Source organism: Pezoporus wallicus, unplaced genomic scaffold (genome assembly GCF_028554395.1).
Source record: "Pezoporus wallicus isolate ANWC-B61680 ecotype Strahan unplaced genomic scaffold, APGP_CSIRO_Pwel_v1 contig_2543, whole genome shotgun sequence".
Lineage (NCBI taxonomy): Eukaryota > Metazoa > Chordata > Aves > Psittaciformes > Psittacidae > Pezoporus > Pezoporus wallicus.
Window position 1 is genome coordinate 278537 of NW_026638172.1, and position 15846 is coordinate 294382.

The window sequence follows — 15846 nt, forward strand, 5'->3', positions numbered from 1 at the left end:
ACAACCATCTCCCACAGAAACTCATTCTATGAGAAGTTTTTATCTTTTGCAAGGGCTCTCTAAGTCATACTTTCCACAGAAGTATCATCACCCTATGACTACTATTCTTCTGAACAAGTGCTTGTTTAGAAACCAATAAACGGGCAGTTTTTAATATATGAGGACTACTGCTTGATATAGCATAGTGAAATATAACGGTTTTTGTCACTTGTCTTTTTAAAAAAACCACCTGAATTTATGAAAGGTATGATTGCTCATTATCAATTGTCATTAACGGTCATATGTTGGAAAATATTCTTAATGACAAGTGTGGCAAGTGTAGTGCTGCATGACTTTCACATATGATGATAATGTTTACTGCTTGGTGTCCTGGGTTCAGCTATAACAGTCATTTTTCTCCTTCTTAGTTGCTGGTGCAGTGCTGTGTTTTCCATTTTAGTCTGAGAACAATGATGACAACACACTTGTGGTTTTGCTAAGTAATGTTTACTCCGATCAAGGACTTTTCAGGCTTATGCTCTGCCAGTGGGGAGGGATACAAGAAGCTTGGAGAGACCAGAGAGAGGATACCTAACCCAAACTAGCCAAAGGGGTATGCCATACCACAGCACGTCATGCCCAGCATATAAAAAGGGGGGAGTTACCCAGAAGGCCCAGACAGACTGCTGCTTGGGTTGGGCTGGGTATCAGTCGGCAGGTGGTGAGCAATTGTATTGTGCATCACTTGTGTTTATTAGTTTTTTTTCCCCTTTCCCCTTTTAGTTTTATATTCTCTCCCTGTATATTCCCCTTATCGTTATCATCACTGATGGTAGCAGTAGTGGTTTTGTGTTATACCTTAGTTACTGGACTGTTCTTATCTCAACCTGTGGGATTTACATTCTTTCAGTTCTCCTCCCCATCCCTCTGGGAGCAGGAGGGAAGAAGGGGAGAATGAGTGAGTGGTTGTGTGGTTCTGAGTTACCAGCTGGGCTTAAATCATGACAGTCTCAGATTTATGCAAAATGTTATTATTTATACATTAAATCTCAATACTATTTATTTTTAAAAAGTAACTACAATAAGCCAAAAATAATTCAGTCAAGTAGTGATGGTTTGCTTGTTTTGGAAAAGACTGAATTACTTAAAAAAAGAAACATTTAAAAATATTATTTGCATTGCAATAATTTAATAAAAAAAATGCTTTTTAGGCATAAGCCTCTGCCTCCTGAAATACAGACATTTTCACTGGAATGTCCAATAATGTGTAATGTAAAGATTACAGAACAGATTCCAAAGAAATGCGTTCATTTCCCTGTAAGGCGGTAGATGATACAGTATGCAAATTTCCTGTTAACAAAATTGTAGTTACAATTATCAAAGTGTGCATACATGTTTTTCCCTAACTTTGTTCCCAGAGTTTGTAGGTTTGCCCTAAAACCCCAACATTTTCTTTCAACAAAATGATCACCGATAGTGCTTTCTTTCATTTGTTTTTACTAATTTTTTGTTACTGAAGAAATACAAAAAAAAAAAAAATTAGATATGACTGTTTATGTTTATCTTTCTGGTCAGAACAAGACTTTTATGAAATGCACTTGAATTTGAAATGGAAAACTGCAGAATAACTTGAGGAAGGTTTTGGTGTCTCTGTGAGATCGTATGAAAAATGCATTATTAAAGCTTTAAAACTTCACTAAATGGCATCAATAAATACTGAACCATAATGGAGAATAATCACAGTTGGTACTGCAAATGTATTTATGTTATGTATATATATAGATATGTATGTTGGTATGTAAATAGACAAATCAATCAATCAATCAATCACCTTTTACTAAAATCTAATGTATCAATAGAAAACAAATAGCATTTGTCAATTAGGCAAAGGTTTGCATACCTTGGCCATGAAAACTGTTTGGTCCCAGTCTTCTACAGAAAGCAGCCCAATGCTCATACAAAGCAGTATCAAAATCAATCTTCTGTCATGATCAGAGGAACTTCGTATCAACACAACACTGCTTAGGCATGAGTCTTATTCTTCCCTCTATGATAGCTCTGTGATTTTATTTTTCTATGTGTGAGCCAAGAACCAAAGACAGCAAGGGAAGCAGGGGCAGTAGCTTCACAAAGGGGGGTCATCCCACTGTACCTAAACAGGCTGAGCAGAGAAGGTAGTAATTAACTAGCTTCAGCCACTACTGCTAAGCAAGACCAAACTTTAAATCAGGACCATAATCAAGCATGCTGGTCAGGTTAGTGGGTCAGCACTAGTAAGGCACATGGCCAGGTGCAGGTACACCTGCAAAGCAGATCAGTCAAGGGCAAGACTGTGAACTTAAATGCAATTCTGAAGCAAAGGATGGAGGAGTGTATTTAATGTTTCTCATGTCTCTTTCTCATGTAGCTCTTTTCTCAGTAGTCTGACCTAAGGTTGCAGCAGCAACATATCAGAGCTGGGTTGGAGCAGCGAAAGCCGTAGGAGAGGGGAAGAAGTTGCAAAGTCTGTTGGTGCCTTTGGGTCATGAGAAGTGAGTACAAATTTCCTTCTTTTAAAACAAAAACTTTTTTTTTCTCATTGTGTTATTGGTTATTCTTTCTCCAAATATTTTAAGTTGGCTTTTTTTTTTTTAATTTTTATTTAACACCTCTTTAGTTCTCTAGGGCTTTCTTTTTTTAACAGGTATGTGTTATAAACCCCTATGTCCCTTCCCCCCCCCATATTGGAGAATCCTAATTTATTCAATCTCTCTTCACATCTAAGCTTTTCTGTAATAATGGACATCCTACATTTTCTCCCTGAACTATTTTTTTTTTTATTTTATTATTCTGTATACTTTTTTTTTTTTTTTTTAGGTACCAAAGTCTTTGTTATAGTTGGTAGAAAAAATGTGACTCCACCTTATATTTATGCAGTGAGGTAATTATGATTTCTGGTTTGTTCCTTTCCTAATGATTCATAGCATTCTAATTTTATTTTTGCCAGTACTCAGCTTCAAGCTGATATGTTTTGGGATTTTTTTTGTTGTTGTTGTTTTGTTTTTTTTTTATTTTTTTACAAAGACTGCAAGATCTCTTTCATAATTGCTAATGGCTAATTTAAAGAAAATAATTGTATACATTTGGTTTCTGTTGTTCTTCCTCATGTGTACTTTTTCCACCTACCAACACAGAATTTTGTCTGCCATTTTATTTCACTTTGCAGCCTAAGTTCCTTCTGTAACTCTTTGCACAGACATTTTTTTATAGCTCTCAGTAACAGTGTATCAGCAATAAGCTTTATCACCTAACTATTCATCCTCTGAATATATTGACCAGCACAAGTCTTAGCAGAAATTACTCAGAAATTTCACTCTTAATTCTCCTACAGTGGGATTCAGCAGGAGAAAGACAATATATCTAACCCTTTGTTGCCTCTTTTATGAGTTATTAATCCATCTGTACAATGACCCTTTGTTACTATGAAACACAGTAGACTTTTTCAAGAACTTTTTCCCAAAAGTTTTCTGGAGTTCCATATACAGAAAATAACCTGATAACACAAAGCCAGATGTTATTTGACTCATTAATGTAATTTAATAGACTTAGTAGTCATTACTTGCACCTGCAAACATGTTTTTCTCCAGTATTTTGTATCTAACTGTTCCAAGGTGTTGATAAATACATCCCTTCTGATATTCTATTTGAGCACAGGATTTCAATAAAATAAAATTTTATGTTCTTTGTCAGTAATTAATTTGCTTTGTATATTCCCCTATTTCAATCTAATATTTTTTTTTTAAACATACAGTACCAATTTTCCACACATACAACTTTGGCATTCCTAATATAAATTGTATGCTAGCATCCAAGCTATGGTGTTGCACTGGTTCTCAGGTTTTAACCATATTTCTTCAATACTCACTATGGCAATAATCTTATTTAAAATAAGGACTTTCATCTTTGCCATCTAATTCTTTACATTTCTGAAATTTGTGTAGAACCACTTGTATATTTGGCCTTGTTCTAGTTGTTAGTTTTTGAGTCCTCTGCTTCAATAGAATTTTATTTATAGATATTGATTCTATCTATTACCTTTCTGAATGTTATTGACTTCTGTCAGGTTTTGTAATCCTTGCAGATTTTATTATTTCACCCTTATACACCCCTTGGCTTTTCCTCAATCTTCAGTTTAAAACTTTTTCATAAACTTTATTTTAGGTTAGATTTTTATTTGCTTTACATGACACTCATCCTTCCCTTATAGGCTACTTCAAAGGTTTTCCTAGTTCCTAATACTCTGAAATTTTACCTCCCTAGTTGGTTTCAAATGTGGCATAAAGAACATTTCAGATGTTGGAGTGTGAGTTTACCTTCCCTTTAGAATTTTTTTTCACACATTTCTCTCTATATTGTTCATCTGCCCAAGTATGATTTGCCTCCCAGGACTTATTGGGAAGCAGACGTCTTGTATTTTCCACCCACTGGCAATTTACAATTACAACCTCTTTGGCATCATTAGTTTAGCACACCTAATGGTGGACAATGTAATTTATTTATTGTTGCATCTTTGCTGGATATCTAGTGGAATCCTGGTTTGCAAAGGGATCTGTACAACATATGTGGTAATTTTCTGGCTGAGGTAGAAAGAGAATTCCAACCATTGGCTTGCCTTCCCTGCAGGTACTAAGGCATAAGTTAAACATATTAGCAATTGCAAAAATACTGAGAAATGGAAATTTAGCTGCTAGACTTTGCTTGCCTTTAGTTGTATTAATAGGCTGTTATTCTACTGTGAATGTGCAGATTAGGTGCGAAAGCACAGGAGAATAAATCAACTTGTATGCGTATGTAGGATCATAGTTTTATATTTGTACATCTGTATAAAAGTTGTAGATCTGCTACAAATATTTTCAGAATGGAATATTAGTGAAAACAAAATAGATAACTTTTTTTTTTTAAGCATCATAAGCCAACAGGTGCTTAAGAGTGAAGTAATAAAATCTTTCATATTTATCGTATGTAACATTTTAAGTACCCTCTTCCTCCACTCAGAGAGGTGCCATATCTATAGTATAAGAGTCATATGTACTACGCATGTGCATGTTGACATATTCTTTGTCAGTATGGTCCTGATGTTTGGTATTTTTCTTGAAACCTGAAGCCTTAGAGTGAGCTTCAGGTCAAGAGAACAGACACTTACAGATCAACTGAATTGTCTAGAGCTGGATGTCTAGTGCTATTATTTAACTACCCTAGGCTGTCACAGACATGATATATCATAATAGCTGTCAGAGTTAACATAGCCCATACAGAAGATTCAAGTCCCTGAGCCTCAGCTGGACGCTGGATAGCCTTCCACAGGTCATCTGAAATAGCACTAGACGCCTATGTTGAGGGCACTCAATCAAGTCTTTAGAATTTATCTGTTATACTAACTAAATCTCCACAGACTATAATGACACTTAGCCAGACAAATGTTCACACTCCAGAAGTGAATACCACTCTTGCAGTCACATAAGTATTATAGTACTCTAAGTTTTCTTTTTATTTCTTTCCCTTCTCTCCTCCCCCAAAATTTGTGTTTATAGAAAAGTGGCATGATGTAAGCATGACTTAATGTGGACTGATTTCTGAGATAATTTGAAAAGCCACCTCATAAAATGTATTAAAATCCCAAAGGTGTCCTTATTATTGTTAATAAAAGGTAATTTTGTAATTCAGGAGAAACTCGAGTATATGATTCAGATAAGGATGTGTATTTGTATTTTTAGAAATACTTATGTTTGGCATTACAGTATTTGGTAGGGCACATATCCCTGTATCTGGTTGACAGTTACATTAGAGTACTGGATGTGATCATTTAATAGCCCTTGTCCAGTTCCTTTTTCCTATTTATGTCAAATAAATTCAAAGGTTTTCTTTTCCTTTTATTTATTAGAAAAGATAGTAGGTTTCTCTATAGTTTGGATTCTTTTGCATGGTATTTAATGATGGATAATATTAATATGATTCAGAAAAAACAGAAGGAGGAATTTTGTCTTGCATCTTCTATGCTGATATGGAATGTTTTCCATCAATCTGGGGGGTTGGCTATGATGATTAATGCATTTAATCAACCATGATATGAACTTAATTGCATTCTTTTTGGTATAACATATAGTTTGACATAGCACCAGTTCTGTCTCCTGCTGTATAGATTTGTTTAAAAGACTGTATGAATGAGAATTGTGGAGAGGTAGCAAAGAACTTTTCCAGAGAGAAAGAACTAAAGTTTTATCCATTAGATTTCACTATTGCTACTGTCTTTTACCTGATAATTCAGGTCACTGTTTTGAACATGAAAAAGATGTAACAGTGAACTTTTACTGAATTTGTATGATAATTACTCTACAAGGTAGAGTGTCTTCAGGACATATGAATCATATCTTCCAAAGGAGTAAATTCACCGTGTTGTTCAAGAAATAAAGCCTTGTAGCATGTACAGATCATACATATTACAAAGGCCCAACTCATTCATTTTCCAATTGAAGTAATCTAAAGCTTCAAGACCTCTTATCAGGAATAGATTATGCAATAAGAACATGTTCATACCAACCATCATTTGTTTTAAGTTTATAATCAATGTAGTAGAAGAAAAATGCTGTAAATGGATGCAAAAGTTGCTGTCTTTCATGTAAATTTGTCGGTCATTGTGATTGCCTCAAGCCTACTTTAATTTTAAAAATTGCTGCTAAACTGTGTTACTGTTGTAGATTTTTCTTCTTTTTTCTTTTTTGCCTATTCATGACATAGTCAAGATAGATAAACCAAGATGTTAGCATATGCTGCAGAAGAACTTCTACTTTCCTGAAAGGCAAATTGTCATCTCCACTATGGTAAAACAAACATATTAAATAAGTCAAATAAGGCCATTAAAGGAACATAGGAACAGCCAGTGAAACACTACAAGACCTTTAATTTGGTGTTTTCTCTAAATTCCAGTATTTTAACTGAATCCTGGCTTACTTTACCTCTTTCCATGTGCTACTCAGAACTTTCATAGATGCCAAAAAAAAATATACATAAATAAACAGACAAATGTCAGTGTTCATTTTCTTCTTGTAGCCATCTATTCTGTGATTTTTTTTTTTTAATTTTTTTTTTTTAATTTCTTCTTTCTCCAGGTAATGATGTTGTTTATTTAGTAGTTTCATTATTTTAAAGATCAATTTCCATAAAGGCTGCTTGTAACAGTTCCCTGTCTTTCCTGCGCTTCACAACCAAAGGGTGTTTTATCTCTCATCCAGCAAGCTGCAGTCACTATTTTTCAATTCATCGAATGCTGCTAGGTGAATCTCAAAACTCAGCCATTCAATTTGGCAAAGGAGAACAATGGGTAATCGCGTATCAGAAAGGCACTCTACCAATTTGCAACACAAGGCTTAGACCACGGTAACCATTTCTCACCTTAAATTCTATACCACAGTTTTGGCCTTTTGGCTGAGGCAGTTGGGAGTACTGGAACTGTGGAAGTGGTCAAAATTTTGGAAAGCTGAGCTGTAGCTATGTTAACATATATAACTGAGAAGACTAGAAAAGAGAGATTAAGAACATGCTGCTATGCAACATCTTCTTCCCATTTCTAAGAGTACTGGATACAGAGAAAATATTTTTTATTAAAATAAATACTAATATTTCATTTTACAGCATCCTTTGGGTTTTTACATTTTGTTGTGACTGATCCTTTTCTTGACCAGATTTATACAAGCACCTCTCCCCCCCAAAAGATAAGATAAAAAAAAATAAAGATTGAAATTAATGCAAGTTTTCTAGGAGAGCTACATCCTTTTACTGTATTCAAGGAAGACTTACAGGGTTTTTGTTTAGGGTTCTGTTTTGGTTTTTGTTGTTGTTGTTTTTTTCGTGTCAGTCAAAATAAGACAAAACTTGCCTTTCATTTTTGATGGGCTAAGATAATAAATGTGTTCCCCACACAATGATAAAAATTTTACATTTTTTGTTTGTATATTGTGTACAATACAAGTCAATACTTTTATTTATTCCTATTATATGAGCACCCAGATATTCTGGTTATAGGCACTTTATATACTGAATTCTTATCCAGAAAGACTTTTTTTTTCTCCTTTTTAATTTACATATTAATGTATTATTTCTAAATAAAGTCAATTTTTGTATGAATTCTTTTATAATTTATTATTTTAAGTTCATGGTTTAATTTTCATAATAGGAATAATTTTTCCTGCAACAGATTGGAGTTATTCTCAGTATGAAGGAATAATTCTGGAAAGAGACTTAGGAATTTAGAAGATAGTTGGTGCAATAACTAACTTTTGTTTTAGTCATTTAATCAGTGAAAAACAGCATTCCAAGCGAGCCACATACCAAGAAAGCAGCCACAAGCTAGTTCTGATCCAAAACTTCTTTAGCCATGCAGGTGCTTCTCTAAACAACAGCTACTAAATCTTGCTAAAAGATGGCAATGTGGGCTACTATTCTAGTGCTACTGCAGAAAGGGCTGTCTTTTTAAGATGTCACTGCCCCCCAGTTACTTATTGCCACCTCTCATCTGGATGCTATTATCTGACATAAGAGCCAGCTGGTTTCATATAAAGTCTCTGAATAGACTTTTAAGAGGATCAATCTGCCATTTTCTCACTGAAATTAAGGCCATAGGAATTTCCATTGTAGAGAACATCTTCAGAACCTTCAGAGAAAATAGTAAATCAGTATTTAGGAACCAAAATAATCTTTCTTTTCTCTCTTTATTTTTTTTAAGTTACAAGAGGAAGTAAATCTGGTTCAGTGACTCACTACTGATAAAGTGATTTTTACCCCTTTTAAATTTTTAGATGAGTGAACTTATATACGATGTATATAAACTTTGTTGTCCATGTTTGCTCTTATACTAAAGAAAGTGAATACAAATGTATATAAAATACAACAAAAATGCTCAACATGAACACTTTGCCACTTGAGGATAGAAAATTTAAATACAGTCTTTCACACAAGCTGTCCTTCTAAAATTCCATATGACAAGGTGGTGGTATTAATCTAAGAAGGACTGAGCCCCTTTTATGGATTTTTCATAGCTCTGGTAAGGTTTTAGATTCTGCTGCTGTAACTTTGTACTTTTACTAACACATTAATCAGCAGCAGAATGCGACATTTATTTATTATCAATATCTACCACAATCCAGGGAATTGATGGCATGACACAGAGCTCTGGGTCCTTTTGTGCATTTTATTAATATTGCACCTGCTTGTTACTTACATACTAACTGATCTGCTAGGTGCTGGCTCGCTCTTGTCACCAAAACCTTGTGACTACTTTCATAAAAGAGCCTCAGTAAAAAGGTGAAAGGGCCTGGCTTTTTTTTTATCTCATTTGGACATTAATTACAGACCCACTATATCATTTGGTGAAGTTTTGCTTTAGCAAAATGAAGCACAGTTAACCACTCAGGTTTTAGAATGGTGTAGCAGAACTCTCTTCTTTCCGCTTTCTAGAAATCTGGAATCATATATTTGGAAGAAGTGGAAAAGCAAAATGAGGAACTGGACATCTTCTGTACTTGCTTGTCTACAAAGTATTAATGTGAGAAACATTTAGGGTCAGTGCCTTCTAGGGGATGTCTATTTCCAATTCATTGTATTCCTTCCCTACATAATGCTTCCTCAGGCAGAATTCTGCTATTTTGCCCAGTTGACTTGGTTTTAGTCAAGGTTGCTTTACATTTTATATTTAAGTCTGTAAATTAGAGAGACATCAATTTGATAGGTGGAACACTCAGTGGATAAAGAACTGGCTGGATTGCTCCATGCAAAGAGCTGTGGGCAATGGCTCAACATGCAGCTGAAGACCAGAAAGAAGTGGTGTCACTCAGGGATTGGTGTTGGAACTGGTCTTGTTCAACATCTTTGCCACTGACATGGACAGTGGGATTGAGTGTGCCCTCAGCAAGTTTGCTGATGACACCAAGCTGTGTGGTTTGGTTGATACGCTGGAGGGGAGAAATGCCATCCAGAGGGACCTTGACACGCTTGTGAGGTGGGCTGATGCCAACCTTATGAAGTTTAACCATGCCAAGTGCAAGGTCCTACACCTGGGTCGAAGCAATCCCAGGCACAGCTACAGTTTGGGCAGAGAAGAGATTCAGAGCAGCCCTGCAGAGAAGGACTTGGGGGTGCTGGTTGACAAGAAAATGAACATGAACCAGCAGTGTGCACTTGCAGCCCAGAAAGCCATCCATATCCTGGGCTGCATCAAAAGGAGCATGACCGGAAGGTCGAAGGAGGTGATCCTGCCCCTCTGCTCTGCTCTTGTGAGACCTCACTTGGAGTATTGTGTGCAGTTCTGGTGTCCTTAACATAAAAAGGACATGGAACTGTTAGAACAAGTCCAGAGGAGGGCCATGAGGGTGATCAGGGGACTGGAGCACCTCCCAGATGAAGATAGGCTGAGAAAGTTGGGTCTGTTCAGCCTGGAGAAGAAAAAGCTGCATGGAGACCTCATAGCAGCCTTCCAGTATCTGAAGGGGCCCTATAAGGATGCTGGAGAGGGACTCTTCATTAGGGACTGCCGTGATAGGACAGGGGGTAACAGGTTAAAACTTGAACAGGGGAAGTTTAGATTGGATATAAGGAAGAAATTCTTTCCTTTTAGGGTGGTGAGGCACTGGAATGGGTTGCCCAGGGAAGTTGTGAATCTTCCATCCCTGGTGGTGTTCAAGGCCATGTTGGACAGAGTCTTGGGTGACATAGTTTAATGTGAGGTGTCCCTGCCCACGGGAGGGGGATTGGAACTCGATGATCTTAAGGTCCTTTCCAACCCTAACTATTCTATGATTCTATATTACATTTTCAGATTCAGTGAAAACAGGACTTTCTGCCTTGTGAGAAGTTGGGAACTGTGATGAATGAGTACCAGGAGGGATAAGCATGGGCTTCCATTTTAGCTGTCCTTTTAAACAGAAGTTAGAGGCAAAAGTAGAATTACATTGGCAGAAATCTTCTGAATTAAGATATAATATTTTCTGTAAAAATAAAAGATAATTTTCTAGTTATGTGAGTATAAGATTGGTAACCTCATCAGTAACATGTAATTGAACACTCTTTGTCTGTGACTAGTCTAAAAAAAAAACATACAAAAATTTATTTGTAAACTTGGCCTTTTGCCTGCCATACAGCTATGATGCATTTTTTTGCTCTTGCTCATGAATGTAACATTCAAGAGTTGTTACACAACTTTCAACTCCACTGTGATGTTTTCTTTATTTTATAACAAGCAAAGCTACTGATTTCAATTAACAAGCATTCACATCTACCTGATCCTCCGGAGCTATTCTCTATTTACAAGTGCTTTTCCACTGACTTACGTCCTTGGAAAAGCTGACAGAAACTACTTCACCAAATATCTCTATGACTATGAGAACTTTATAGGCCTATCTCCAGCATGTGTTCAAGACCAGGTTGGACGAGGCCTTGAGTGATATGATTTAGCGTAAGGCGTCCCTGCCCACGGCAGGGGCGTTGGAACTAGATGATCTTAAGGTCCTTTCCAACCCTAACGATTCTATGACTCTATGATTCTATGTTTCCTTCAGGCAGAAAGAAATAATCTGTTAGGGAAATAGCTTAGATTCAACAGCACAAGAGAGGCAAGCCTGCCATAACTCCATGTCCCCAAATCCAAACAGTAGTGAGGATGAGCATATTTTTCCCAGTAAGCACAAACACATGTGTATACTGCAGATAGATAGACATATATACATGACCAGTAACACAGATCAACACAGACTCACACATTCAGCCCTCACCCAAACACAGACAAGCCCAATGACTCCCCTCACTGGTTGAGCAGTATGAAGGACCACAAGTGAGAATATATACATATATATACATTTGCAGCATAAAAACTGAGCTCAGAACCTGTCTGCCCAGTTGCTGTCCCTGGACGTGGGTCTCCCTGTTTCTGGCACTCGGGCATATACATGCCAGAGACTGCTAGTAGTCTGTCTCATTCAACACACATGCACACACACACAGAGCTCACTGTGTCACTTGCTGTCGTCCTCAGTAGCAAACCCCTATTGTTCTCACACACATACATGTCACTCCTGGAAGCCCCCTGGCCCTGTAGCCTCTTTGGCCAGGACTCCTCTGGTCCCACTTGTGTGGGGTGAAGGCAATAAGATTTGCATGAACAGTTTGGGAATAGGTCTGAGGCCTTGGTGCTTGACTAGCCCTGGGGTGATGAGTTGGGGCGTTGAAGGACAGGGAAGGTCTAAAAACAAGCCTTGAGGAGATGGGCCAGGATGTAGTTCTGGCAGGAATCTCAGTTGGAGGCCAGAGGATGTGGGGGTTTTGAGAGGGTCTGAAGCAACAAGGTGAAATTGTTGCTGTGTGGACAACGTGTGCTCAGCACTGTGACTGGAATGTTTACCTGGAGAGTTTTGCAAGGACCAGTGAGGCTGAATGCGGCATGTTTGGGAAAGTACTGAACAGGGGGATAAAAAGGGCTTGGTTGTAATAAAGTTGGATTTGAGTCTCCTCCTCAGCTTGAGTCCATGTCGTGAAATGCCACACCTGCTGACAACCTGATCCTCCCTGCTTGCCAGATAGTATGACTTGATCTTCCTGTCGTGGTTTAAACCCAGTCAGGCAATTCGTTCGCTCACTTCCCCCCCCTTTCTTGCCCTCCCCCTGCTCTCGGAGGGACGGAGAGGAGAATCGAAAAGAATGCAACTCCCACGGGTTGAGATAAGAACAGTTTAGTAACTAAGGTATAACACAAATCACTACCGCTACCACCAATAATAATAATGATAAAGGAAATAACAAGGGAAGAGAATACAACACCTCAGCACCAGCCGACCGATAACTTGCCCCCCCTCAGCCCGACCAAGCACCGACCGATACCTCCTCCAACCCCACAGTCTCCCAGCCCTTCCGGCTAACTCCCAGTTACATCCTGGGCATGACGTGCTGTGGTATGGAATACCTCTTTGGTCAGTTTGGGTCAGGTGTCCTGTCTCTGCTTCCTCCTGGCTTCCCTCTCCCCCTGGCAGAGCATGAGGCTCACAAAGTCCTTGGCCAAACCAAAACATCCTTGTTATCAGCTCTGTTCCCGAGCTGAAAGTCAAAACACTGCACTACACTAGCTACCAAGAAGGAGAAAAAATGACTGCTACTGCTGAACCCAGGACACTTCCCTAGCTGGAATTGGTTTGGCACAGCCCATGCGGTGTCATGCTTTGCGCTTGTGGCCAAAACAGTGTTTATAACACACCTATGTTTTGGCAATTGCTGAGGAGTACTTGCACAATCATAGAATAATTTTGGTGGAAAGGACCTTAAAAGGGCATCTAGTCCAACCCCCCTGAAGTAAGCAGGGATATCTTCAGCTAGATCAGTTTGCTCAAAGCTCCATCCAATCTGACCTTGAATGTTTCCAGGGATGGGGCATCTACCACCTCTGTGGGCAAACTGTGCCTTTTACCACCAACATTGGAAAAAAAGCTTCCATACATCTAGTCAGAATCTATTTTAGTTTAAAACCATTATCCCTTATCCTATCATCACAAGCCCTGTTAAAAAAGTCCATTTAGACTTCAGGGCTGAAAACAGTACTCTAGATGAGATCTTACCAGAACAAAAAACAATCACCTCCCTCAGCCTGTTGGCCATGATTCTTTTTATATAGCTTTAGACAGAAAAAATACAGCTGGCTTTCCAGGCTTCAAGCCATCCACCTGTACCCCCACCTCCTGTGCCAGACTGCTCTCAATCCCTTCATCCCGCAGCTGGTATTGACAGCAGGGGTTGTCCTGACCCGGGTGAAGGATGTCAAAGCTTTCTGTCCCTCTCCTCACCAAAGACTAATAGGCTGGGTGTGTGCAAGAAGTTGGGTGGGGACACAACTAGAACAGCTGACCCAAACTGACCAGAGAGATACTCTACATCATCGCACTATGTTCAGCAACAAAGACCTCAAAGAAAGAAGGAAAGGGAGGACATTTGACTTCCCAAGTAACCTTTAGGTGTGCTGAGGCCCTGCTTTCCAGGAACTAGCTGGACATCTGCCTGCTGATGGGAAGCAATGAATTAATTCATCTTGTTTTGCTTATACACACAGTTGTTGCTTTTCTTGTTAAACTTTCATTATCAATGTCTGCAAGCCTTCTTACCTTCCTTCCATTTTCTCCCCGTCCTGTGGAGCAGAAGAGTGACAGGGAAAGAGGGCCTCTGAGATATTTTTTTTGATGGACTTGTGGCTCCTGTGATGGGCCTGGGAGTAGTCTGGCAGGGTATTATTTGGGTGCCCACCTGCCACTGTGTCTCTCTGCTCATTTGTGGGTGTGCAGATGAGTTTTTATTACATAACCTAACACAATCCAATTGTAGCAAATGGATTTGGTCTTTTGGGGTTCAATCTTTTTTTTATTGTCCCTAGGGCACTCTTTCTATTATAACACAATTAAGGAAAATGAGTTTCAGGGGGCTTTATCAACATCAAAGCAGAAAAAGAACGATTAGATTAAGTAACACAGCCCCTGCCCAAAGCAGCACCTGAGTGAATTGCAGACTACTGCCAATCCTCTTAACTAAATATGATCAATTGGAAAGGGAAAGTGTTCCACTCTCTCCACTGGAATACATTTCCTTCTGGATTACTGTTCAGTTAATTAACCTGCCAGATACTTCTTACCCCTCAGGCTATAAAATCTGTGTATTTTTATTAATATTTTGTAGTGAAATGGATCACGCATATAGCATCTGTACAAAATCATTGTGTGTACACAGTTACAGTCTTTACACTACAGACTTCAACAATTGTACAAAAATGCACACTAAATTTTTTAAAATAATAAGCCACCATTTTTCAGGGTGTTCTAGATAATGTTTGTTAAAGGCATAGGGAAACATTTAAAGCATTTTCTCTGAGATATTTTAATCTATTTTTTTGACACCACTTGTGAAAGCAGATATAGGTTACACACACAAAACAGAAATCTCCTGTAGCATTAATAATACTGAAGCACTCAAAGAGACCATCAAGAGTCAGCATCCAATACTCATCACTGGAAGTTTCTGTGAGAAGACTGATAAAAAAACCCATCCAGAACAACACTGGCACAGTCACTGCTGACTTTAGGCAGAAATAAGCTAGTCAACCTGTCAAGATATATTCCCATCCTCTTTTTGTCAGAAAATGGTATTTCTGTGAGTCTTACTGTTATAATTTCACCAAATAGTGCCTGTAACAAGATATTGGAAACTGACACCTTAAAATCCTTATAAAGGGAAGCAACACAAGTTTGGATGGTACCTGAGATTTATTTCCACATGATATGGCAAACAAGCTAGACTGGTCCAACAAGAAATTAATTAGCCTTAGAAATTACAATCCATCAATCGAGTCTTGGTCCTCAATAGGAGTTCAACTTCAGCAATTGGATTTAGATAACGAGATATACTGGGTACTCCTTTTGTGCAAATACATTTTCTTTTTCATAGAACTAAGAGATCACAACTTTTACACCATCATTATATGGTGATATTTACCACATAATAATAGTAAAAGAAGAATCAAAATAACCAAAACCACAATACTTCTATTCTCATATTGAACTTTTGTGCTAGATGATTAAGAATTAGTCTCAAGTTACAGACTGCATGTGTGGAAATGCCTCTGTTTGTGGCTGGATTACCATTTAGGTGGTTATTTCTGAGAGTGCTATCAAGTCTGAAGGTGTGGGAATGGATATTTACATATGTAATCTTATTTCTTAATAACAGACACAGAAGCTTTCACAAATGTTAAATAGATACAAAAAGGCACTGGTGTCTCAAAATTAATAAATATGTTGATTAATATTGATGATT